This window comes from Eumetopias jubatus, unplaced genomic scaffold (genome assembly GCF_037043125.1).
Source record: "Eumetopias jubatus isolate StellerSeaLion01/CBP00866 unplaced genomic scaffold, mEumJub1_p1.0 scaffold_4, whole genome shotgun sequence".
In the NCBI taxonomy this organism is placed as follows: domain Eukaryota; kingdom Metazoa; phylum Chordata; class Mammalia; order Carnivora; family Otariidae; genus Eumetopias; species Eumetopias jubatus.
Window position 1 is genome coordinate 73,501,026 of NW_028274810.1, and position 26,645 is coordinate 73,527,670.

The 26,645-nt window shown below is 41.9% G+C and overlaps 2 pseudogenes; both read left to right on the forward strand.

The window, feature by feature from the left end:
• The first annotated feature begins 11,307 nt into the window (after positions 1-11,307).
• LOC114224209 (olfactory receptor 2B6-like) lies at positions 11,308-12,288 on the forward strand (annotated as a pseudogene).
• A 13,409-nt stretch (positions 12,289-25,697) lies between these two features.
• On the forward strand, positions 25,698-26,645 carry LOC114224164 (putative olfactory receptor 2B3; annotated as a pseudogene).

Here is a 26,645-nt window from a genome sequence, read left to right on the forward strand (position 1 = left end):
CACCCAGGCGCCCCCAATGGAGGGAAATTCTAAAATCCTATTCTATTTAGTGAAGTTAATTCTAATTCCATTTGAATATTAGGATTCAGTATAGTAAATCTTAGCCCTCTATAATGTTAAAGGTAACCAACATACATCTGTGTCCTTCTGCTTGACTGACATCCCAACTTAATATCTCAGAGGCAGCTCTTAACATGTTCCAAAGGAAACTCATCACCATTCACTTCAAACATGTTCGCCTCATAAGTTTCCTTTCCTTTCCCTTCCCTTTCCTTCCTTCCTTCCTTTCTTCCTTCCTTCCTTCCTTCCTTCCCTCCTCCTTCCTCCCTTCCTTCCTCTCTTTCTCTCTTTCTTTTCAGTTTCAGAGGTAGAATTTAGTGATTCACAGTTGCATATAACACCCAGTGCTCATTACATCAAGTGCCCTCCTTAATGCCCATCACCCAATTACCCCACTTCCCCACTGACCTCTCCTCCAGCAACCCTCAGTTTGTTTCGTAGAATTTAACATCTCTTATGGTTTGCCTCCCTCTCAATTTTCATCTTATTTTTCCTTCCCCTCTCCTATGTTCATCTGTTTTGTTTCTTAAATTCCACATACGAGTGAAATCATGTGGTATTTGTCTTTCTCTGATGGACTTATTTCGCTTAGCATAATACCCTCTAGTTCCATCCACATCATTGCAAATGGCAAGATTTCATTCTTTTTGATGGCTGAATAATATTCCATTCTCTCTCTCTCTCTCTCTCTCTCTGTATATATATATATATATACACACACACACACACATACACATACATACATCTTCTTTATCTTCTTTATTATTCATCTGTCAATGGACATCTGGGTTCTTTCCATATTTTGGCTAGTGTGGACATTGCTGCTATAATTATTGGGGTGCTTGTGCCCCTTCAAATCACGTTTGAATCCTTTTGCTGGGTCATAGAATAGCTCAATTTTTTAACTTTTTGAGGAACCTCCATACTGTTCTCCAGAGTGGCTGCACCAGCTTGCATTCCCACCAACAGTGAAAGAGGGTTCCCCTTTCTCTGCATCACCAACATCTGTTGTTTCCTGAGTTGTTAATTTTAGCCATTCTGACCAGTGTCAGGTGGTATCTCACTGTGATTTTGATTTGTATTTCCCCAATGCTGAGTGATGTTGAGCATTTTTCATGTGTCTGTTGGCCATTTGTATGTCTTCTTTGGAGAAATGTCTGTCCATGTCTTCTGCCCATTTCTTGACTGGATTTTTTGGTTTTTGGGTGTTGAGTTTGATAAGTTCTTTATAGATTTTGGATACTAGTCCTTTATCTGATAAGACATTTGCAAATATCTTCTCCCATTCCGTAGGTTGCCTTTTAGTTTTGTTGACTATTTCCTTTGCTGTGCAAAAGCTTTTTATTTTGATGAAGTCCCAGTAGTTCATTTTTGCTTTTGTTTCTCTTGCCTTTTGGAGACATGTCTAGCAAGAAGTTGCTGTGGCTGAGGTCAAAGAGGTTGATGCCTCTGTTCTTCTCTAGGATTTTGATATTTTCCTGTCTCACTTTTAGATATTTCATCCATTTTGAGTTTATTTTTGTGTATGGTATAAGAAAGTGGTCCAGTTTCATTCTTCTGCATCTCCAATTTTCCCAACACCGTTTGTTGAAGAGACTGTCTTTTTTCCATTGGATGTTCTTTTCTGCTTTTTTGAAGATTAATTGACCATAGAGTTGAGGGTCCATTTCTGGGTTCTTTATTCTGTTCCATTGATCCATGTGTCTGTTTTTGTGCCAGTACCATACTGTCTTGATGATGACAGCTTTGTAATAGATCTTGAAGTCTGGAATTGTGATGCCTCCAGCTTTGGTTTTCTTTTTCAACATTATTTTGGTTGTTCAGGGTCTTTTTTGGTTCCATACAAATTTTAGGATTGTTTTTTCCAACTCTATGAAAAATGCTGATGGCATTTTGATAAGGATTGCATTGAATGTGTAGATTGTTTTAGGTAGCATAGACATTTTAACAATATTTGTTCTTCCAATCTATGAGCTTGGAATGTTTCTTCATTTCTTTGTGTCTTCCTCAATTTTTTTTCATAAATGTTCTATAGTTTTCAGAATACAGATCCTTTACCTCTTTGGTTAGATTTATTCCTAGATAGCTTATGGTTTTTGGTGCAACTCTAAATGGGATCGATTCCTTCATTTTTCTTTCTTCTGCAGTGTTAGTGTATAGAAATGCAACTGACTTCTGTGCATTGATTTTATATCCTGTGACTTTGCTGAATTCCTGTATCAGTTCTAGTAATTTTTGGGTGGAGTCTTTTGGGTGTTCTACATAGAGTATCATGTTGTCTGTGAAGAGTGAAAGTTTGATTTCTTCTTTGCCAATTTGAATGCCTTTTATTTGTTTTTGTTGTCTGATTGCTGAGGCTAGGATTTCCAGTACTATGTTGAACAACAGTGATGAGAATGGACATCGCTCTCATGTTCCTGACCTTAGGGGGAAAGCTCTGTTTTTCCCTGTTGAGGATGATATTCACTGTGGGTTTTTTGTATATGACTTTTATGATATTGAAGTATGTTCCTTCTATTCCTACACTGTGTAGAGTTTTTATCAAGAAAGGATGCTGTATTTTGTCAAATGCTTTTTCAATAAATGGCATCATCATCCACCCAACAGCCCAAAGCAACTGATGTTCCACATCCAGTTAGTCACTGCTAAATCCCTTTGATTCTCTTCAATCTGTCTCCTTCTTTTCATCCTTACTATTCCTGGCCAATAAAGTCTAATAATCTCTCAGGTGGATTCTTTTAATGGACTCCAACTAGTCTTCCTCCTTCCAGTCTTATTAGCCAAACTGGCTATTAATCTTTCAAAAACACTAATCTGACTACTCAATGGTATGCTGGTAAATATTTAACAACCAGTTCTCTGGAGAAAGTAAAAAGCTCTGATTTGTTGTGTTTGCCAATTTCTTTGGTGTAAATATTTCCACCATGACCAATTTCATGCTACCAGTGTGATATCACTGAACACAGAGTTGGAAAAAAGTGAGAGCAATTGGCTTTCATGAGCCACTGAGTCAGCTCCAGAATGCCACTAAACCATGTCACTTTCTTTATTAATAAATTTCAATGGATCTTTGGGAGGGTATGTGCTACGGTGAGCGCTGTGAATTGTGCAAGACTGTTGAATCACAGATCTGTACTTCTGAAACAAATAACGCAACATATTTTAAGAAAAAAGAAAAAGAAGAAGATAGCAGGAGAGGAAGAATGAAGGGGAGTAAGTCAGAGGGGGAGACGAACCAGGAGAGATGATGGACTCTGAAAAACAAACTGAGGGTTCTAGAGGGGAGGGGTGTGGGGGGATGGGTTAGCCTGGTGATGGGTATTAAAGAGGGCACATTCTGCATGGAGCACTGGGTGTTATGAACAAACAATGAATCATGGAACACTACACCAAAACAAATGATGTAATATATGGTGATTAACATAACAATAAAAAATTAAAAAAAATTTCAATGGATCTTTGATGCCCTCAGGTTATACTATAAACTCTTCAGGCTGGTCTACAAGACTCCATGATCTGGTCCTGATCATTTCTCCAGACCCATCTCCCTCATCTCTCCATTCCTACCCAACCCACCTTGCTCAAATACACACTTTGTGCTTTAATCAGTGGAGACAAAGATGGGAAGAGATTTTCCTGCACTTCAGAAAGGAGAGCTAAAAGTGAATGGGTAAGGCATAGAAATATGAAGAGGCCAAGGTCAGGTGTTCAATCAGCTCAGCCTTCAGTGGGACACACCAATCACTGGACAGGTGAGACATTACCTAATGAGATCAAAATACCTGACTCCTAGTCCTAGTGTCTATGTGACTTTCCACAGTTAGTTCTGGACACTGTGTCTCAGTTTCCCCACATCTAAAATGCGGGTTTGGGAAGGCAATATTTAGGAGCTTTCCAGTTTAGGGCACCTGGGTGGCTCAGTCAATTAAGCGTCTGCCTTCAGCTCAGGTCATGATCTCAGGGTCCTGGGATCAAGCCCCGCATCGGGCTCCCTGCTCAGCAGGGAGTCTGTTTCTCCCTCTACCCCTCCCCCCTGCTCGTGATCTCTCTCTCTCTCAAATAAATAAATAAAATCTTTTTAAGAAAAAAGAGCTTTCCAGTTTAGACATTCTTTTTCTTTTCTTTTTTTTTAAGATTTTATTTATTTATTTGACAGAGAGAGGGACACAGTGAGAGAGGGAACACAAGCAGGGGGAGCGGGAGAGGGAGAAGCAGGCTTCCCGCCAAGCAGGGAGCCTGATGTGGGGCTCGATCCCAGGACCCTGGGATCATGACCTGAGCTGAAGGCAGACGCTTAACAACTGAGCCACCCAGGTGCCCCTAGACATTCTTTTTCTATCAAAGACCTAAATAAAGTTCAAATAAGACCAGCAGAGCAGCTAGAACTTGAGTCCTGATGTTGGCTTCCTAGCTGCACTCACGTAGGGGCCCCAATTATGGAGGCCTGAGTTAAAGTACCAGTTTCCACACCCCTCCTGTAGTTCTAGTTCCCCCAAATCTTAGGTGTCCTTTGGAACACATATAGCCCTTCTCTGTATCCTGATTGCTCACTCCGTGCTGAACCTTCCTGTGAGTAATGGGATCCCTCAGGATTGGAAGTCTGCTGAGGTGACACTGGGATCTATTTGGCTACACCCTTGGGACTCCTTGATCCATGATACCCATGGGCCTCATTAAAACACCAACCAGGTATTTCCCAGGGAGGTCCTGAGATGCAGCAGCTTCTGGAGAGTGGCTAAAATAGGACCCTCTTATAGACTAGTATATAATACTGGAGCTGTCCAAGGCAGTGGTGGGACATGGGTGTGAAGGAGGAGTGTGTACTAAATTTGGTATCAGAGTGGGAGGATAGTTAAAGGGTGTGAAGGACAAGACTAGGAGCCTGGGAAGGCTACTCCCACCAGATCCCTATCAGCCAGAGCTCTGGCACAGGCTAGTCATCTACAGGTAGTACAGAAGCAGCAGAGCCCAGTGACACGAGGTCCTTGGCGAGAGACCCATCTGGGTTGTGTCCTTTAACACTGTGCAACATCGGGAGAGTTACTCTCTCTGAGTCTCAATTTCTGTTTTTCCTAATAATTCAGAATTTTTGAAAAAGCCTTATTGTGAGATTGAAATAATATAGCAGTAATAGCTACACTTTTTTTGAGCGCTAACTACTCTGCAGGCACAGTGTTAAGCAACTTTACATGTAATATTTCAATTAATCACTGGAACAATCCTTTGAGATGAATGTATTATTATTACTGGTTTCTAGAAGAGGACATAGACATACAAAGTTTAGATAACTTTCCCAAGGTCATTCTGCTAATTACCCATGGAGTCAGGATTAGAACCTGAGTCTGATTCTAGTGCCATGCTCTTAACAAGTATCCTGTCTTGGATGTAAAGTAACTGGTCTGTGGTGTTTGGTGAAAATAGGCTCCATTCCCTGCCTCATTCCCCACTTTAATGCCATTTCAAGTGGCACGGACTAAGACTGTCAAAGAGGCACATTTGAGGAGGATAATACCAAGGAGTGTTCATGCGTTATTGATTTCATTTCTCCTATTTTTCATTTAACTTTGTGCATTTCAGCTAACAAATTGCCAAGAAGAGGATTTTAGTTGTGTTGGTAGTGGGTATCCTGGGTGGAAGTCCTCAGAGAAGAAGACCTGGATAGTAGTTTTGAAAGAGAAAGTGATGGAGAAACCATTGGGTTGAGAGTCCATCCTTGCAACAAACTCTTAAACCATTGGCATAACTTCACAAAGTCATTAATCCAATGTTTATTAACCCCTACTCATTCCCTGTGCTAAGAACTGGAGATAGAAAGGTAAGACATGGTTCTCCAATTAAGGAATTCCACAAACCAGTGTGTGTACCAGCCCATGTCTGGGGAGTAACAGAAGCACATTAAAGGTGTTATCATAGCCCAGAAGTATGGTGAGAATCACAGGTGAACCTTGGTGGAAATCACAGAACAATTCCCTGATTAGGATTTCACCAAGAGGAGAAAACAGAGAAGAACATTTCAACTGGGCAGTCATTTGATGGTAGTAGTAGCAATAATAACAGATGTTTACTGCTATAGTGTTACATATACCTAAGATAACACTTAATCTTCACAAAAACCTTCAAGGTAGATGTTATTCTCCCAATTTTACAAATGACGAAATGCAAACATTTTTTTAAAAGATTTTATTCTTAAGTAATCTCTACACCAACATGGGGCTTGAACTCACAACCCTGAGATTAAGAGTCGCATGTTCTACCAACTGAGCCAGCCAGGCGCCCCTTATAAATGATGAAATGAAGGTTTAGTGAGGTAAATGACTCTCATGGTTGTGCTGTTGTGGCATAGTTGGATTCAAACCTAATTTTCTTGGACCCCAGAGCCTCTCCTTCCTCCTTGGTACACACCGCCTCATGGAAAACAGCTTTGTGAAAGGACCTGGAATATTTGGAGGATGGTGAACAAGTTGGTTTGTCTTCAGCTAGAGTCAGTAAACCCTGCCTGTAAAGGGCCAGTAAATATTTTAGGCTTTGAGGGACACATATGGTCTTTATCACAGCTTCTCCACTCTTGTCATAGCATTCTCAGTATCTTCCACTCTTCCTTAAATAGCATGGTTTCACAGGTCCTTTCCTGAAAGACTCTTTTCTCATGCTTTCATGGGTCCTTTACTGAAAAGCTCTTTTCTCTATGTAGACAAGCTCTAGGTAGTCATTTTCCCTTTAAAATTGCAGGTCCAAAAGTTGAAAACTGCTCTGCACACCCTTGGACTCTACCTAATTAATAGCAGGTATTGACTTTGTGGCCTTGTGGGATGACTGTAGATGATGTCTGTCTGTAGATGGTCTGGTCCAGTTCTTATTTAGAAAAATATTGAGAGCTATATAAGTCCAAAGAAAAACCCAAAATGAGCTCAGGACAATGGCTAGTTTTATAGGAAGCAAAGTTCAGCACTAAATATAGCTCCACCATAAGTAGCACCAGTGGCTTGCCTCAAGGCCCTGCTCAGATCCAGTCTATCCATTAGTCCAACATTTATAATGCCTACTACATGCCAGGCACTGTTCTAAAACCTGATGGTACACAGTAAATCAAAAAGATAAAAATCCCTGCATTCTTGTGAGGGAAACTGTTTAAATTATATCGTACATTAGAAGATGCTCACTACTATGAAGAAAGACAAAACAGGAGATGGGAAGAGGGAGTGTGGGATATTTTAGTTTTAAGCAGGATGGTCAGAAAAACTCAAGTCTTCCCTGAGAAGATTGAGAAAATACTTGAAGGAGATGAGGGGAAAGAGAATTTCTAGCAGTGAGAACAGTAAATGCAAAGGCTCTGAGGTAGGAACATGCCTTCAATGAGGAGCGACAAAAGGCTGGATGGCTGGACAGACAGAGTGAGAGGTGGGAGGTAGGAGGTAGGAGATGGAACCAAGGAGGGGCTGGGGCCTTGGTTTTCCTTCTGGGCATTACCTGAAGCCACTGGAAAGTTTGAGAGGATGATTTACATAATGTTTAAATGATCTGACTTTCATTTTAATAGGATCACTCTAGTTACTGTGCTAAGAATAGACTGTAGGGGAAAAGAGGGGATTCCCTGGAACTGGTTACAGGATATTGCAATATTCCCGGCAAGAGAAGATGATGATATGGATCAGAGTAGTAACGGTGTAGATGACGAGAAGTGATCTTTTTTGGGGATACATATTTTATTTTTTTTTAATTTTATTATGTTATGTTAGTCACCATACAATACATCATTAGTTTTTGATGTGGTGATCCACGATCCATTGTTTTCGTGTAACACCCAGTGCTCCATGCAGTACGTGCCCTCCTTAATACCCATCACTGGGCTAACCCATCCCCCCTCCCCCCTCCCCTCTAAAACCCTCAGTTTGTTCCTCAGAGTCCATAGTCTCTCATGGTTCATCTCTCCCTCCAATTCCCTCCCCCTCATTTTTCTCTTCCTTCTCCTACTGTCCTCCATGCTCTTCCTTATGTTCCACAAATAAGTGAAACCATATGGTAATTGACTTTCTCTGCTTGACTTATTTCACTTAGCATAATCTCCTCCAGTCCCATACATGTTGATGTGAAAGTTGGGTATTCATCCTTTCTGATGGCTGAGTGATACTCCATTGTATATATGGACCACATCTTCTTATCCATTCATCTGATGAAGGGCATCTCGGCTCTTTCCATAGTTTGGCTATTGCGAACATTGGGGTGCATGTGGCCCTTCTTTTCACTACATCTGTGTCTTTGGGGTAAATACCCAGGAGTGCAATTGCTGGGTCATAGGGTAGCTCTATTTTTAAATTTTTGAGGCACCTTCACACTGTTTTCCAAAGTGGCTGTACCAACTTGCATTCCCACCAACAGTGTAAGAGGGTTCCCCTTTCTCCACAGCCTCTCCAACATTTGTTGTTTCTTTCCCTGTCCATTTTTGCCATTCTAACTGGTGTAAGGTGGTATCTTAATGTGGTTTTGATTTGAATTTCCCTGATGGCTAATGATGATGAACATTTTTCATGTGTCTGTTAACCATTTGTATGTCTTCTTCAGAGAAATGTCTTTTCATATCTTCTGCCCACTTTTTGACTTGATTATTTGTTTTTTGGGTGTTGAGTTTGAGAAGTTCTTTATAGATCTTGGATACCAGCCCTTTATCTGTAGTGTCATTTGCAAATATCTTCTCCCATTCTGTGGGTTGCCTCTTTATTTTGTTGACTGTTTCCTTTGCTGTCTTTTTGACATGAAGCTTTTTATCTTCATGAAGTCCCAAAAGTTCATTTTTGCTTTTGTTTCACTAGCTTTTGGAGATGTATCTTGAAAGAAGATGCTGTGGGTGATGTCAAAGAGGTTACTGCCTATGTTCTCCTCTAGAATTTTGATGGATTCCTGTCTCACATTGAGGTCTTTCATCCACTTTGGGTTTATTTTTGTGAATGGTGTTAGAGAATGGTCGGGTTTCATTCTTCTGCATGTGGCTGTCCAATTTTCCTAGCACCATTTATTGAAGAGACTGTCTTTTTTCCATTGCATGTTTTTTCCTGCTTTGTCAAAGATTATTTGACCATAGAGTTGAGGGTCCATATCTGGGTTCTCTATTCTGTTCCATTGGTCTATATGTCTGTTTTTGTGCCAGTACCATGCTGTCTTGGTGATCACAGCTTTGTAATATAGCTTGAAATTGGGCAATGTGATGCCCCCAGCTTTGTTTTTCCTTTTCAACATTTCCTTGGCGATTCGGGATCTTTTCTGATTCCACACAAATTTTAGGATTGTTTGTTCTAGCACTTTGAAAAATGTTATTGGGATACATATTTTAAAAAGAACTGGCAATATTGCTGATGTATTACATGGGAGAAAGAGAAAAGTTAGAAAGTCTTTGAGTTGCTTTTAAAAAAAACTCATAGCCACATTAAAGGATGGAATTGCTGTGATTGAGCTTGAGCCGTGAGAAGAGCAGGCTTATAGGGGATCTGAAGTTTGACTTTAGAAAATGTTTATTTTAACATTTCTATTAGATATCCAAATGAAGATGGATGGCAAATAGGCAACTGGATAGATAAATTAAGAGAAGACATCTAGGATGGAGATAGAGTTCAGATTTTTCAGCATACACCAGTAGTTAAAGCCTTAGGTTGTATCTGAAATCAGAGTGAGGATTTATATTCAAATCCCACTAGCCCCCATTCTATTGCATCGTCTCTCCAACATGAGTATCAATGTTATTATTCTCATCCTTCTGAGCCTGAGTCCTGTCTATGACTTTACATGGCATTATTTTAAACCAAATTGACAGCTCTCAGCCTTTTCACTACCAGTACAATGACCCAGATATTGAAATCCCGATCCAAGGTTTTAGGGTTGTCTGTGAAAAGACCTGACCATCTGCAATGCTATGCAATATGCACTTTCTGCCCTCTACAAGTGTGATTACACAGGTTGGTTTTCTCTCACAATGTCACCTAAAGTGGGCTTATTTTGTGCTCGGTAACTGCTAAACCCTGCATGAAAGCTAATGGTGTGAGAAACACATTTCAGCTTAATATAGTGGGAAGAGCATAGGACTTAGAAGTTTGAGTCCTACTCTCTGTCTGACCTTGGATGGCTGATTTCATGAAATGAGAATAGTGATACTGACCTCTGTGGGTTGTGTTGATAATCTAGTGAAATCACATTTATTAGAACATTTTTATAGAGTGCCATTTTATAAATGACCTTTTCCTTCTTTTGAATCTGGAAAATGTGTACACCCAGCTGTCCGTGTTCTGTTGCAGCCATTTAAGGACTAGCACAAGGATTAAGAGAAAAGGACTGGTTAGTGACATGTTCTGTCATCCAGGTCTGCCCAGGTGGAATCAAAGATTGAGCCCAGGTCCAACCGGAATCTCACCTGCCACCTGACTCTCTCCTGGGAGCAATGTGGCTGTGAAGGAGCCCTTACTAATTTTTAAGAAAAGCTTCCAGACACACAGGCACCTAATTCCCAAGTAAATATGCTTCATTTTCTTGAGAAATGCCAGGGACACAGACGTTTTCTCTAGGTTTCAATTGCTGAGTCTCTGCCCATCTTTACCTGCCAACTTGTTCTTTATAATTGTAATCACTGCAGGTAGGCCTGGAAGGTGGGGTATAAAAGGAGGTAAAAGTTTTAGGGGAAAGATTCCTCTTCCCCAAAAAGGTTATTTGAAACTTTTTTTTCCCTGAAAACTTAAGGTATGTGGGTTTTCAAAGGTATCGCACCAGAGAGAAAGAAGGCAAAGAGAAGCAGCTAAGGGTTTTATTTGTTTCACATGTACACTGTCCTTTGCAACACCTATTAGCCTTGATATTTGAAAGAATGATTTTGAAAACTACAGAAACCTCTACAACTTTTTGGTTTACTGTAAAACTTTTTATTTTTCTAGCGTCCATACTTTGGTTTATAGTGTGTGTGTGTGTGTGTGTGTGTGTGTGTGTGTGTGTGTGTGTGTTCTTCAAAATAAGACTTCTGCTGGTATAATTCCTTCCACAGCACCCTTGGAATTTTATCACAGTTAGTTAGTTAGACAAACCATTACATAGCTATAGAATCCCTACTAAGTGCCTGCAGCAACAGTTGGCCAATTGGAACAGAATGTTCCCTGGGCATGGAAGCGCATACTTGGTTTGATAGTTTAGCTCTGAGATGCCTTTGCATCCACAGCCTGCATCTGTGGATCTCATGTGGTGTCCTCTCATTGAGACTGCAAGGGATTCAGGAATATGTTCTATTCTTTCCTCAGAAGGAAGGCCATGCATAGCTGAGGCTGGAGAAATGACAGCTCTGTAACTGAGTTTATCCTCCTGGGCTTCTCCAGAAATCCCAGGACCAACTGGATTATTTTCTTCCTCTTCCTCTTTCTTTACTTATTTACAGTCCTGGGCAATGGGCTCATCGTTACCCTGATCAGAGTAGATGTCTGCCTACACACCCCATGTACTTCTTCCTCAGCATCCTCTCTGTACTGGATCTCAGCTATGCCACTACCACAGTGCCCCAGATGTTGGTCCATCTAATAAGCAAGGAAAAGACCTTATCTTATATTGGGTGTGTGGTCCAGATGTACATGTTCCTGACCTTAGGCATCACTGAGACTTGGATTTTTGCAGCCATGGCCTATGACAGATATGTTGCCATATGCTATCCATTCCATTATGGGGTCAAGATGGGCCAAACCCTGTGTGTAGTCCTGGCAGTAAGCTCTGCCCTTTGTGGTCTCACCCGTGCCCTTGTCTACACAGTCTTTGCAATGAATCTGCCCTACTGTGGCCCCAATGAAATCAATCACTTCTTTTGTGAAATTCCTGCTGTCTTAAAGTTGGCCTATGCAGACACATCCCTCAATGACCAAGTGGACTTTATCTTGGGTTTCATCTTGCTCCTAATCCCATTATCTCTCATCCTGACCTCATATGTTCACATCTTCATGGCTATTCTAAAGATTCGCTCCACACAGGGATGAATCAAAGCCTTCTCCACCTGTGCCTCACACATCACTGTGGTCACTACGTTCTGTATTCCATGCATGGTCATGTATGTATATGAAACCTGGCTCTGAAGCCTCCCCAGAGGATGACAAGAAGTTGGCCACGTTCTACAATGTCATTTTTGCCTTTCTGAATCCCATCATTTATAGCCTCTGGAACAAAGATGTGAAGAGGGCTTTCCTCAAGTTAATTGGAATGAGTGAGGACAGTCAATAGGCCATGGACTAGGACTGCCTACAGTGCCCTGGTCTCTGATCTCTGTCTGTCCCGCCCTAATCTCTGTCTGTTCCATCCACACTTCCACTGAAGTCATTGGACTGGATGAGGAGCCCCGGGTGAGGAAAATATCTAGAAAAAAACCACTTTTGCATTAACTTGGCCACTGGAAATATTAGGAAAGGACTCAGGGAGAACTGTGTTCAAAGCTTAAATACATCATTGACCTTCTGCGGCTTTGGAAGAGTCACCTTACTTCTCTGAGATATAATTTCCACATCTGTAAAATGTTTTTCATGATACTCATTGCGCTTAAGTAATAATAACTGACTTTATTGATCACTTTGCATATAATGTTACTGTCTGAGTGCTTTATATGTACTTATTATTTTAATTCTTATGACAACTCCAGAGGTAGGTATTATTATCTTCATCATACAGATAAAGAAACTGAAGCACAGGAAGATTAAGAAAGTTGCTAAATGCCACCCAGCTAAAAAGTAACACAACTGAGATTTGAACCCAGGTAGTATGGTTCCAGGGCCCAGACTCTTATCTATTATATTATGCTATTTCTTGAATTGTTAATAGAGATTTTTGAGGCTCAGCTGAGATAATGGATGGGATGGTATCAAGGAAAATGTACACTTATGATTATCATTCTATGTCACAACTATAAGGTAAGATCCATGAAGTCTAGAGCTCTATTGGATACTTTAGATCTTCCTCACCAGCATTCCATAGCCTAAGTAAATAGCATTGTGCTGTTGACTATTAACTTTTCAATAATATTTGTTGAGTGATTTTTCCCAGCCCCACTTCTGTCCTTGGTCTGTAATCTCTCCAACTTTTCTTTCAGCTCCTCTTCACTTTCTTGGGTCTCTCTCTCATTTCATTATACCTACCACAACTATGGCTTCCAGCAACCTAGACTTTTATTCACAAGAGAGTGTCTTGATTTCTACAACAAACTTACTCTTAAATTTCATTTGCCACCAGAGAGACCAGGGGGACAATGGGAAGAGCCCTGAGCTTTCGTCCTGCCTTAATTTGTTGAGAACAGGAAAAACATCTAATCTCTCCAGAAGTCAGTCCCCCTAATCTTTATGTTATTTTTTTAAAGATTTATTTATTTATTTTTGAGAGGGAGAGAGAAAGAGAGAGTGGAGGGAGGGGCAGAGAGGGAGAATTTCAAGCAGACTCCCTGCTGAGCTCACGGCCTGACTCAGGGTTCAATCTCATGACCCCAAGATAATGACCTAAGCCAAAATTAAGAGTCAGATGCTTAACTGACTGAGCCACCTCAGTGCCCCTGGTCCCCTAAATTTTAAAATGAAGATAGTGACCATATCTGACTCTGGCTATAATATAAAATTATTTTTAAGTTCAAATGGGAAGAGGCCTCAAAACTTAAATAATTATATGAATTATCATTAGAGAGTCATTGCCTTCAAAACTAGATATCTTAGAAAATGTTCATTAAGTTATTAATGGTAGCTTGTATTTGTCAACTGTAAACGTTAAGATCAGGCTTATTGTGAGGTCAGGATGTATGGGTTGGATACTCATGATGGTAATTGACTGCACATACAGAGTCATACATTCAGTACACATACACACACACACACATATGCACACACACACACACACATCAAAATTAGTGAGACACAACCACATCAGCTACCATATTAACCAGGAACTAAAATATTTCTAATGCTTTCAAAGAAAATCAAATTTCTATCACTCTGAATTCAGACAAATATTAAATTGTTTTCCAGAAGGCTGTACAAGATGAACCTTTTATAAGTCAACCATTCTCTACACATCTTTCTAATAGGATTGAATCAACAAAATATTCCAATTGCTCTTCACTGCTTAGAAACAAGTTTTATTTGTCAACTAAGGATCGTCTGGATGTTAAGAAAGCCCAAAAGATTACTAAATGCTACAAGTGAGTTTTGCTCATTAGCAACTTTCTCCAGAAGATAAATTTAGGGGGATTGTCAGCCTAGAGCACTCTTAGCATTCCCCAAGCATTAAAGGAATGGGACCTCTAAGAGTGATATGGAACTCTGAGGAAGGAAGGGTTTGTAGTCCTAAGGTTTCCCTGCCCGAAGGCCACAGCCTCTAAGGAGAGAAACCCTTGGGGAAGAGGAGCCTTGATTATCTGGAGAAAAAAAAAAAAAAGAATTGTCAGCAAGACATGCTGATTGTGTTTCTTTGGGGCTTGTTAGGAAAATTGCTCTGGGTCATTAGAGGTGGCAATTGAGGATCATCTTCTGAAGCTAATGGGGCTTCTTTCTTCAAGCTCTCAAAGCAGTAGAAATACATAGCAGACCCATTCAATGTACCCACCTCCTGGCATGATCCCTCTCCAGTCCTGACTGCTCAGGTCTTTGCATAGACTGTTCCACCCAGAGAGCTCTCTCCTCCATTTGCTTACTATCTCCGTGCTCATCTATAAGGGACTCATGCAGGTCTCTTCTTCAGGAAGCTTCCAAACTATTTTCATCCCAGATAAAAACTTTTCCTTCCAGAGCACCTGGGTGGCTCAGTCGTTAAGTGTCTGCCTTCGGCTCAGGTCATGATCCCAGGGTCCTTGGACTGAGCCCCACATCGGGTTCCTTGCTCAGCAAGGAACCTGCTTCTCCCTCTCCCACTCCCCCTACTTGTGTTCCCTCTCTAGCTGTCTCTCTCTCTCTGTCAAATAAATAAATAAAATCTTTAAGAAACAAAAACACGGGGCGCCTGGGTGGCTCAGATGGTTAAGCGTCTGCCTTCGGCTCAGGTCATGATCCCAGGGTCCCGGGATCGAGTCCTGCATTGGGCTCCCTGCTCCTTGGGAGCCTGCTTCTCCCTCTGCGTCTCTCTCTCTCTCTCTCTGTCTATCGTGAATAAATAAAATCTTAAAAAAATAAAATAAAATAAAATAAAATAAAAAACAAAAACAAAAAACTTTTTCTTCCTCCTTGCCCCACATAGAACACTTGGCTGGGAGAGATCTTAAGGAGTCTAACCCTTATGTTGGCCTTCAGTCCCTTTGACAACAAGAACCACAAACATGTCATTCAAATATATTTTCATAAGGCTCAAATGCATGTGACTTGGAATGTCCTTGCTCTCATTCATAATTTGAAAAAACAAACAAACAAACAAAAAAAGAAATCTCAGCAAATTGGGAGTAAAAGGAAATTTACTCTCTGTGACCATTTACCAAAAAACCTCCAGTTAACATCATAAAGAACGGTGAAAGACCAAGTGCTTTCCCCCTAAAACAAGGATGCTTGTTTTCACCACTCTTATTTGAAGTAGTACGGGAAGTCCTAGACAGTGCAATAAGGCAAGAAAAAAGAAGATAAAAAAGGAAGAAATAAAACTGTCTCTATTTGCAGATAACCTAGTTGTCCTTGTGAAAAAAAGCAAGGATTCTACATAAAAACTCTTAGAACTAATTAATGGATTTAGTAATGTTACAGAATACAAGATTAACAGGCAAGAATCAATTATATTTCTATATACTAACAATGAATAATTGGAAACTAAAATTATATGATGTTATTTACAATAGCTTCATAAAAATTAAATAGTTAGGTATAAATTAGCAAAACATGTACAGTATCCGTGCTGAACTATAAAACACTGATGAAAAAAATCAAAGAAGTAAATAAATGGAGAGACATTTCATGTTCCTGGATTGAAAAATATAACATAGCAAAGATGCCAATTTTCCCTCAAATTATTCTACAGTTTAATGCAATTCCTATCAAAATCCCAGCAGGAATTTTTGTTGATATGAGTGAGTAGATCTGAAAATTTATATAAAAATGTAAAAGGAATATAGAGGGAGGGAAGGAAAAATAAACTGAGACAAAATCACAGAGGGAGACAAACCATAAGAGACTCTTAACTATAGGAAACAAACTGAGGGGGTGCCTGGGTGCCTGGTTAGGCATCTGCCTTCAGCTCAGGTCATGATCTCAGGGTCCTGGGATTGAGCCCTGCATCAGGCTCCCTGCTCAGTGGGGAGTCTGCTTCTCCCTCTCCCTCTGCCCATTCCCCTCTGCTTGTGCTTTCAAGCTCTCTCTCGTCCTCTGAAATAAATAAATAAAATCTTTAGGAAAAAAAAAGGGAACAAACTGAGGGATGCTGGATGGAAGGTGGGTGGGGGGATGGGGTAACTGAGTGATGGGCATTAAGGAGGGCACTTGATGTAATGAGCACTGGGTGTTATAAGCGACTGATGAATCACTAAACTCTACCTCTGAAGACCTCTGAAACTAATAATACACTATATGTTAATTAATTGATTATAAATTTTAAAAAAGGAAAAGCATTAGATTAAAGCAATTTTGAAATAAAAAAGGAATAAAGATGGAAGAACCACTATCCAATTCTAAGACTTATGTAGTGCTATAATCAGCAGTATTGGTATTGGTAGACAGACATATACACCAATGAAATAGATTAGATGAGAAGTAGGCCACAGAAGTATGGTCAACAAATATTTAATGAAACTAGAAAAACTAACTGAATAGAGAAAGGATAGTGTTTTTAACCCATGGTGTTGGATCTATTGGACATATAGAGGAAAAGATAAATCTCAATTTAAACCTCGTACCTTATTCAAAAATTAAGTTAAAATTGATCATAGATCTAAATGCCAAATGTGAAACTATAACACTCTTAGAAAAAAAATAGAGAAAATCTTCAGGACCTAATGTTAGGTAAAGATTTCTTAGACATTACACTAAAACATAACCCATCCAATGGAATTCTGTGCATGATCGTGTTGATGGCTCAGTGGATATGGTAATGTAGTTTATGATGGGTTGTTTCGTTTACCTAGTCATATAGGTGACTCATAGTTAGCTATTCATTTTTTACCAGGGCACAGGAGCTATTTTTAAAATAACTTATTTGAAATCATTTAAGATGCACAAGGAGTTGCAAGAACAGTACATAAGAGTCCTGGTGTGCCCTTTACCCAGCTTCCCTCAATGATAACATCTTACATAATCATAGTACATTATCAAAACTAAGAAAGGAACATTGGTTACAAAGCTAAACCAAAGGCATTATTCAGATTTCACCAGTTTTTTATCTGCATTCAGCTTTTTTGGTAGTTTTGTTACAAACTGAATTGTATCTCCCCTTTCCCTCACCAAATTCGTATGTCAAAGCCCTAATCTGCAATATAACTTCAGATGGAGATAGAACCTTTAAAGAGGTAATTAAAGTTGAATGATGCTATATGGGTCGGCCCTAATCCAACCTGACCGGTGCCCTTATAAATAGAGGAAATTGGGACACACAGAGAGACACACCAGGGAAAAGACCATGTGGGGACACAGCAAGAAGGCAGCTGTCTGCAAGCAAAGGAGAGAGGCCTTAGAAGAGACCAAACCTGCCAACACCTTGGTCTCGCACTTTCAGCCTCCAAAACCGTGAGAAAATAAATTTCCTTTGTTTAACTCTTTCAGTCTGTGGAATTTTGTTATGTCAGCCCTAGCAAACCAGTATGAGCTTTATGACATTTTATCACAGACTTTTCCATTTCTACAAAGACACTCATGTTACCCCTTTGTAGTCATCCCTGCCTGCAATTCTCACCCTGTTACTTATTGACTTGTTTTCTATGACTTTAATTTGTCATTTCAAGAATCATATAGAAATTGGGGCGCCTGGGTGGCTCACTTTGTTAAGTACCTGCCTTCGGCTCAGGTCATGATCCCAGAATCCTGGGATCGAGCCCCACATCGGGCTCCTTGCTCATCAGAGAGCCTGTTTCTCCCTCTCCCTCTGCCTGCCACTCCCCCTGCTTGAGCTCTCTCTCTCTCTCTGTCAAATAAATAAATAAAATCTTTAAAAAAAGAATCTTATAGAAATGGAATCACATATTATGTGTATAGCTGGCTGTCTGCTTTATAGGGAATGAGAGATGCCCTAAGGTGTGGCTATGTACTATTTCGTGGGCAGTTGCTAATGGGATGGAAGGGTGGCCAGAAACTTGGAAAGAAAAAGATTGGAGGATTAATGACATGGGGTCTAGAGGACATCATGTAGATGTGCCTCTCTCAGACCCAGAATATGAAGATAATCATGTGCTACATAAATATGCGCCGTGAGCATCCACTACGGGGACGAGGTGGGGGTGTCTCTCTATAATCAGCTGGACTAGATGATCCACCTGTAGATTGGTCAACCTCTCTCCCGAACCACACACAGCAGCCATTGCAGCATGGCAGAGGCTATGTGAGGACTCAGCCACATGGAGTCAGCCTCACCAAGGCTGAGTTGGCCATTGCCACTGCTATGTGCCGGACCCCAGCTGCAGAGACAGATGCTGAGCCTTTGATGTGGTACCATTCCCTGAGGGAGCTGCCAGTTACCTGGTGACACATAAATTACATTAGATACTTTCCATCATGAAGGGGCTGCAGTCTGTAGTTCCAGGGATAGACACATATTCAGGTTTCCTGCCTGAAGCATCTCTGACAGTCCACCACTAATGGTCTTACAGAGTGCGTTATCCATTGCCATAATATCCCATGCAGCATCATCTCTGACCAAGAGACACACTTCACTAAAAAATATATATATATGACAGTGGCCTTACACTCACAAAACTCAATGGTCTCCCATTGTGCCCAAACACCCAGAAATATCTGGGTCTAATAGGATGAAGGAGTTACCTACTGAAGGCTCAGTTAGTGTGCCATGTGGGAGAAAACATCCTGTAGGGTTCTAGTGCCATCGTAAGGAATGCAGTTTATGATTTAAAACAGCAATCATGGTTTAAATGGTACCATCTTCCTCTGAAGGGACACACGGATCCAGGTGTGATGGGAGTGGTCCCTCTCTCTAATATATGAATTAACACTCCGGAGGAATTTCTGCTTCCTATCTCTGCAACTTTGGGTTTGGTGTGTTTGGAGGTTCTAGTGCTCAAAGGAGGAATCATTTCACTAGGGAAGAAAACCTTGGTTCTGTTTAATTAAAAGCTGAGATCGCCTCTTGGCCACCACTGATAAACCAACAGGCATAGTGACATGATGCTGGTGAAGCCTGACTGCAGTGTGTTTGGGAGAGAAATGTAGGACAGCAAGTGAGGAAAGGAAGTGCACCCCACTCTCCCTAGGAGACTGCCTCCAGAGGGGAGGAAGGAAATGGGTGGCAACTGGCAGGGAAAGGGGCCACAGAGTGATTTTCCCCTCTCCCTGCTCTCTTTCACATAACTAATGCCTTCTTTTTCTTTCTCTTCAACAAAAATAAAGGGGGAGTTTGCAGATAGGAGGATGAAAGCCAGCTGAGGTTTTCCCCTGGATAAAGCACAGGCAGTGTCAGATAGGGGACTCGCTTTGCTGAATTGAATTGCATATACTAATAGAAAGAATGATGAAAACTTGAAGGGGGCTTTTGAAACACCATCCGAATACCTACCACATGTTCCACTAACCTCCCTCCGGTGCTCACGGCAGATGTTACTGATCAATCATGGCTGTCTTTCTCAGTGAGCCCGGGGTGTCTTGGCATCTGTCTTGATCCAGTATTCTAGGCAGTTGCTACCAACCAGAGTTTGAAAATAAGACAACTCCATTTGCCATCTCCAAGTAGCACTAATGTTTGACTCCGGTGACAGTGATTTCAAATCAAAGAAGGCTACTTCAGACTTCTCACCTTCTGTTGTCCAAGGGGCTGTCTCCCCCACCTATGCTTGGGTGAGATTCTGACCACAATTATGAGGTACCTGCTGTGTGTCCTGCCCCAGGCAAGAAGCAGAGCTGGTGGATGAGAAAGAAATGTTGTGGTGCCTGATCACTCTGAGTCTCGTTGTGAAAATATACGTTTGTCGGACAAGCAGATCAACCGTGTAACTTACACTAGGGAGTCATGTCAAGCATAAATGATATGCGTATTTTACTACATCTGTTTCATACCTGATCATATTTAATCCCCACAGCTACCCTATACTGTTATTGCCCCATTTTACTGGTCTAAGAACTGAGGTACAGGGAGGCTGGTATCTTGTCCAATACTACATTATGAGTAAGTGGCAGAACCAGGATTTGAGCTCAGGCCTTCCGACTGCTCAGGGCTTTGCTCCCGTGTGGAATATTTATCAATTGTTTCATCCTGAGCCAGGTTCTGTGAAAAAAATCTCATAATTGTTGGGGAGCCTGTTCTCTTCCCTGCAGGGAGCCACAGCCTTTGGGGGCACTGGATGTCAGAACACAACATAGGCCAGGACCCAGCAGGGCATGATGGAGAGAGTGCAGCAGGTTCCTGGGGACGGAGAGCAAAATAGAACCCTTCCTTGCTATCCTCCTTTTCTCAAAACCCCTGTGGATTCTTTATGGTCCCTCGAAGTCTTCCCCGGCCTGCCTTCCTGACCCTCACCTCTTGCACTTCTCAATGCATGTACTTACGGTAACTGACATCCACCCATCTGTGCCCTTGTACTCCGAGGCGGAGTAGGAGGAAGGCTGCAGAAAGCGGGGGGTTACTGAGCTGGGAGGGTCAGGCGACCCGGGCATTGTAGGCGTTGAGTGCCAGTCTGGGGAGGTGAAGTGTGGTGAGGGACTGGGGGGGGCTGCGACGGGCCCTGGAGAATCCCACAACACAGAGGCTCATTAAGAAGCTACTTGATTTGTCTTCCCTGAGGATCAGGAACAGAATATGAAAGAGGGACCCAGTGGGCTCCCAGCTTATCCCACACTGAGCCCAGTGCCGGGTAAGGAGGGAAGGGGCAGAGGCAGGGGCTTGGGCCACGCAGTCCCATCCCTGGGCATCCTTGCCCGGTGTTTCCTGCCTGTCCTCGCCTGTCTCACTGGATGCCTGTTTGCCTGCTTTCCATCTACCTCAGGTCCTCTTGGGCATCTGCTTGGCTTCCTGACCTCAGTCCATCTGTGTTAGTGATTTCTCTCTGTACAGTGATCTGTCTCTGTCTTTCTCTCTTCCTCCTTATTTGTCCTTTGGGTGTACTTCTCAGTTGAGGGGGATAGAGGTGGAAGGAAGTGAAGGCTTGCTGCTATGGAGCTGAAGCAGTTGGCTCCCCATAAAGAATATAGGACAAGGCCCTGGTAGGAGAGATGAGAGTGGGGATGACAAGTTATAGAAGACAGGAGCTGAAGGGAGATGTTAGAACTGGGAAAATTTGTAATGCGCTTATTTGGGAAAGGGAGGGGGGTGATTGCTTCTAAACAGGATACTAATATCCTGTCATTCCTCTCTGGTACAGCTCTAGGCCAGGCCCTGGGATGGCTGCAGAGAAATCTCACAGTGGGCTCGGAGCCCCCATTCATCTATTCCTGGCCCTTCTAGCCCCTCTCCCTCTACACTCCTCTTTTCTTCAGTTCTGTACCATATTCTGGTCACTGAGTATGTAGCCAGGACTGGGGATGGGATGCCTACTGAGAGCCTACTGCAACTGTCCAGGCATCAGACATCAGGTCCAGGTGGAGCTGGAGGGAGAGCACAGAGGCATGGCAAAGTCTTCAACTCTTCCAGATAGAGTAGACCAGAGACACTCCTGCCCAATCAGCAGACTGGTCACAATACATTTTGACTTTTTTTTTTTTTTGTAATATAACTGTGTACTTTATTTTTTTAATTCAATTAGCCAACATATAGTATATCATTAGTTTTTGATATAATGTTCAATGATTCATTAGCATTTTGACATTTTGTTTGATCGTCTCATGGGGTCAGCAAGTTCACAACCTTCCAGGTCAGCTGATTTTATCTGTGGACTACCCTCACTAATGTAAGTTGGTTACATTACACTGGATCTTGCCTCCCTAGTGTAACTCCCAACTGTACTCTTGAGACCACCAGAACAAGTCTTATATAAGTCTTCTACATGAAACCCTTTTAGAGAGTTGGCCCTCAGCTTCCAGAATGCCCTTGACCTTTCATTCCACATGGCAAACATCCCCAATTTCTTCAACTCTTGCTCAAATGATGTGGCTTCCAGACCCTTCTTTATAACCTGTTTCAACATACCCACACTCCCTTTAGAATGTGGCCCAAGAAGTGAGATAGATGCCCCACATGAAGTCTGGCTACTGCAGATGCAGTTCCAGGACCTGTCAGCATCCTTTCGTGATCTGTCAGCATCCTTTCTCAATGATGTCATTCACAATGACTTTGTAGAAAGTTTCCTTACACTGATCCACTTTCAGTCCTCAGTTATTGCCCAATGAACTGCTGCCCCACCTGACCTGTTATGGTTGGCTTGAATCCAAGGAAGGGACAGAGAATTTTAGCTTTGTGCTACAACATTTCTTTTCTTGACATCAGCTTCTTGTTCTATCCATTTGAGACTTGAAATTCTACTTTCAACCACTGGATTAGGTTGTCTTCCTCACCATGTATATGAGAGGCTGTGAAGGAAGAACACATAAGACTGATTGGTCCATGGGAAGATATCTTGAATTTGCCGGTGGTCACAGTTAAATGATCTGTATCCAACTCATTCTTACCTCCTTCCCTTGCATTTGTACTCTTCCTAAAGCCGCCTCTCATGACTTGTGCCCTTAGTACTATAGCTGCCCAATTGCTCAGAGACCCTGCAATGTCACTTCTCTCTCCCTCTCTTTTGGCTTCCCCGCAGTGTATATACATTCTGAACTCCCTTCTCTCTTAAAAAAAACAAACAAAACAAAACAAAACAAAACAAAACAAAACAAAAAACAGGAACACAAGCAAAATGCTTCTTCCACCTTATGTCCTAACCTTAGATATTTTCTCCTTACTCCACTTTACAGCCTAGTTCACTTCTCAAAACCTACTGGTGTCTGATTTCTGCCTTCATCACTCCACCAACAGTTCTCATTTCCAAGCCAAGAATAATTTCCACATTATTATATTTTTAAAGTTTTATTCCTCCTGCCCTCTCTGTAGTTTCTGGTACCATATGCCCTTTTGAAGATGCCAACTCCCTCAGTTTGTGGCACCAAGTTCCCCTGCCTCATTGATGCTCTGGCTCAAGCCCTGGCTCTTCCACTGCTGATCTCTCATGCTCCAGATTGCAGCTTCTGATCCTTTGCTCTTTCTCGGAAGGTGTCCTGAATAGTTCTCATCCATTTTAAGCCTGATTACCTCCAAAATTTTGATCTTCCACTTAGATCTCCTTCCTGAGTTTCAAGGCTATCTGTCCTATTTTCTGATGGTCAGATCCTCAAAGCTACCCCATGTTTCAAGCTCTATGTCTATAACAGAGTTAATCATTACCTTCCGGCCACTTCCTGACCCATGCCATCTCTCCCTCCTCCACCTCTGCCCAGGTTTTGTCTTGAAATGTATCCCAAGCCTGAAACCTCAAGCTCATGTTTGTCCCCTCCCTCTTTCTCACCCTCTGTATCTCTCAGATACCAAGTTCTGTTGATTCAATTTCCTATACCTCTCTATAATCTCTCTTCTCTTCTTTGTTGTCTAGAATATTACGTTGCTTCTGCCTTTTTCCCATACCCCTCAAATAGTCTTCCTCCAATGCCTTCTCCTAACTTCTACCCAAGAAGTGATGTTTCTAAAACCTAAGTCTCAGTGAATTTCTTTTCTGCTTAAAACTCATCTGTAACTTGCCATGACCTAAATGATCGACTCCATGCTCTTTAACAAGATATATAATATCCTTTATAATCTTTTCCCTCTTGCCCTGTGCAGACTAGCCCACGCTCAGACTTTATGGCTTGTGCTCCATGTTTTCACAAAGTTTTCCCTTAGTTACGGTCCTTTGCACCTGTTATTCCATCTTTTTAAAAACTCTTCCTTAAGTTCTTTGCTTAGCTAATTCCTGCTCATCTTTTAAGATTCACATCATGTATCCTCTTCTTGGTGAAGTCTAACTCCCAAAGGCTACCTAGGTGCTTCTTTAATGGACTCGTGTGACACCCTGTACTTACTTCCACCAGCACTTATTGATTGACTGCCATTCATTGTTTACCAGTCTCCTTCCTATGCATGGTCTTTGAGGGCAGAGATTTTTATTACTCTATCCCTAGTGCTTAGCACAGAGCTTTGACTGCTAACACATATTTCCATCATGGTGCTAAACACATTAGCATCTGGTTTGTGCCTCTATTCCACTATTTCTCCAACCAGACTGTAAGCTCCCTGAGGATTAAGAATATAACTTGTTTGTCCTTGTCTCTTCAGCTCCTAGAACAGAACCTGGTAGGTAGACGGTACTCAGTGTTTGTTGACCATTTGATGAATGACACCATGAGGAAGGGGATTTGATGGGAGCTTACATTACTAAGCTCCTGCTCTGTGCTAGTCACAGTGCTAGGCGCTTCACACCTATTATGTATTACTTCTCACGAGATCTCTTCCTGGTAGGTATTACATTGAATTTACAGAGAAGGAAATGGGGTTCAAGGAGATTAAATTACTTGAATAAGGTGAATAGGGTCACAGTTGAAGTACCAAGACTTGAAGTCCAATCTTCTGATTCCAAATCCCATGCTCCACTAGAACACGCCACCTTCTATGGCACCACAATCAAGGAATCGGCCCTAACTTTTAAGATATAAACTAAATCCATGCACAGTCTTTAAATGTGTCTCCCTTCCAGTCAGAAACCTCAACTGCAAGAAAGAAAGAATTCCAAGGGATAGATTACCATTGGGAGGGGTATTCCCATTAGGCTGCAGGGATTCAGAGATGCTGAAGCTGCCCTTAAGCAAACAACAAGCAAGAAACAATAACAAAAAAAAACCAGTTATTATTCTGCCTCTATTATAGTTTTAGGGTCAAGCAGGAAGACCCTTCCCTTCATTTGTGAGTAAAGCCAGGACGAAGCAGAGTGGTGAACAACTTCATCTCAAATAAAATCACATGTGAGGAAGCTTCCAGAGATCCAAAAGATTCAAGAAACTCAGACATGTGTTTTTTCTAAAAACTTTTAACATTTCTGGATTCATATATCTTCCCACATTTCTGACTCACCCCCTCTATATATCTGTAATGATCAGAAGGTTAAAGCACCAAAGGAAAGGGTTCTGAGTGTTTGTTTTTTGAGAAGAGGGATGGGAGAGCTTCAGATCATCATCCCACTCTATAGCCAGGACTAGGGGAGAAGAACACCAAGCAATGTACTGTGATGGTAGCTCCTGAAGGACAAGAAAGCAGGTGGCCTTGCTGGGCAGATAGAAGAAAATGAGTCTCTGGCAGTCTTAAAAAAAGATTTGGGCCTGAGAAACAGAAAATTCCAAGAAGGTTTCCCTCCCCACCTCCCCATCAAATTTAGCCTCGCCCCAGCTAGACCTCAGTCTCTGACCTCATATTAGTTCCAAGTAGTATCCGAGTGACCACTGACCTTGTCAACAAGTGAATGGTCATAGTCCCTGAATGTGCATCCTATGCTGGGTCACTAGCAGTTCCATTTCTCTTTCTGCAGCTGAAGGAAAATGCAGAACTTCCCCTGGGACAACCACAGCTCTGTGTCTGAATTCATCCTTCTGGGCTTCTCCAGGGATTCCCACATTAATGTAATCCTCTTCAACATCTTCCTCTTTCTCTACCTCTCTACACTTGTGGGCAATGGGCTCATTGTCACCTTGATCCACGTGGACTCCCACCTCCACACACCCATGTACTTCTTCCTCAGTGTCCTTTCCATGTTGGACATGAGCTATGTCACCACTACTGTGCCCCAGATGTTGATACATCTGATCTGCCAGGAGAAAACTATCTCCTATGTTGGATGTGTGGCCTAGATGTACATCTTTCTGGTGTTGGGCATCACTGAGGGCTGGCTGTTCTCTGTCATGGCCTATGACAGATATGTAGCCATCTGTTACCCACTCAGGTACAAGGTTATCATGACTCCATGGCTGTGTGGGGCAATGGTGGTCTTTTGTGGATTGTGGGGAATCAGCTGTTCCCTAGTCTACACTGTCTTCACAATGCGCCTGCCCTACTGTGGCCCCAATGAGATCAATCACTTCTTCTGCGAGGTCCCTGCTGTTCTGAAGCTGGTCTGTGCAGACACATCCCTCAATGACCAAGCAGATTTCATCCTGGGCTTCATCCTTCTCCTGGTACCCCTTTCCTTCATTCTGGCCTCTTATGTCTGCATCTTTGCCACCATCTTGAAGATCCGCTCAACCCAGGGTCGACTCAAAGCCTTCTCCACCTGTGCTTCCCGCATCATTGTGGTCACCATGTTCTGTGGACCTGCCATGTTTATGTACATGAATCCTGGGGCCAATGCCTCCCCAGAGCAGGACAAGAAACTGGCTCTGTTCTACAATGTTATCTCTGCCTTTCTCAACCCCATCATCTATAGCCTTAGAAACAAAGATGTGAAGAGGGCTTTCCTCAAGTTAACAGGCTGGGGCAGGGCCTCTGAGTGA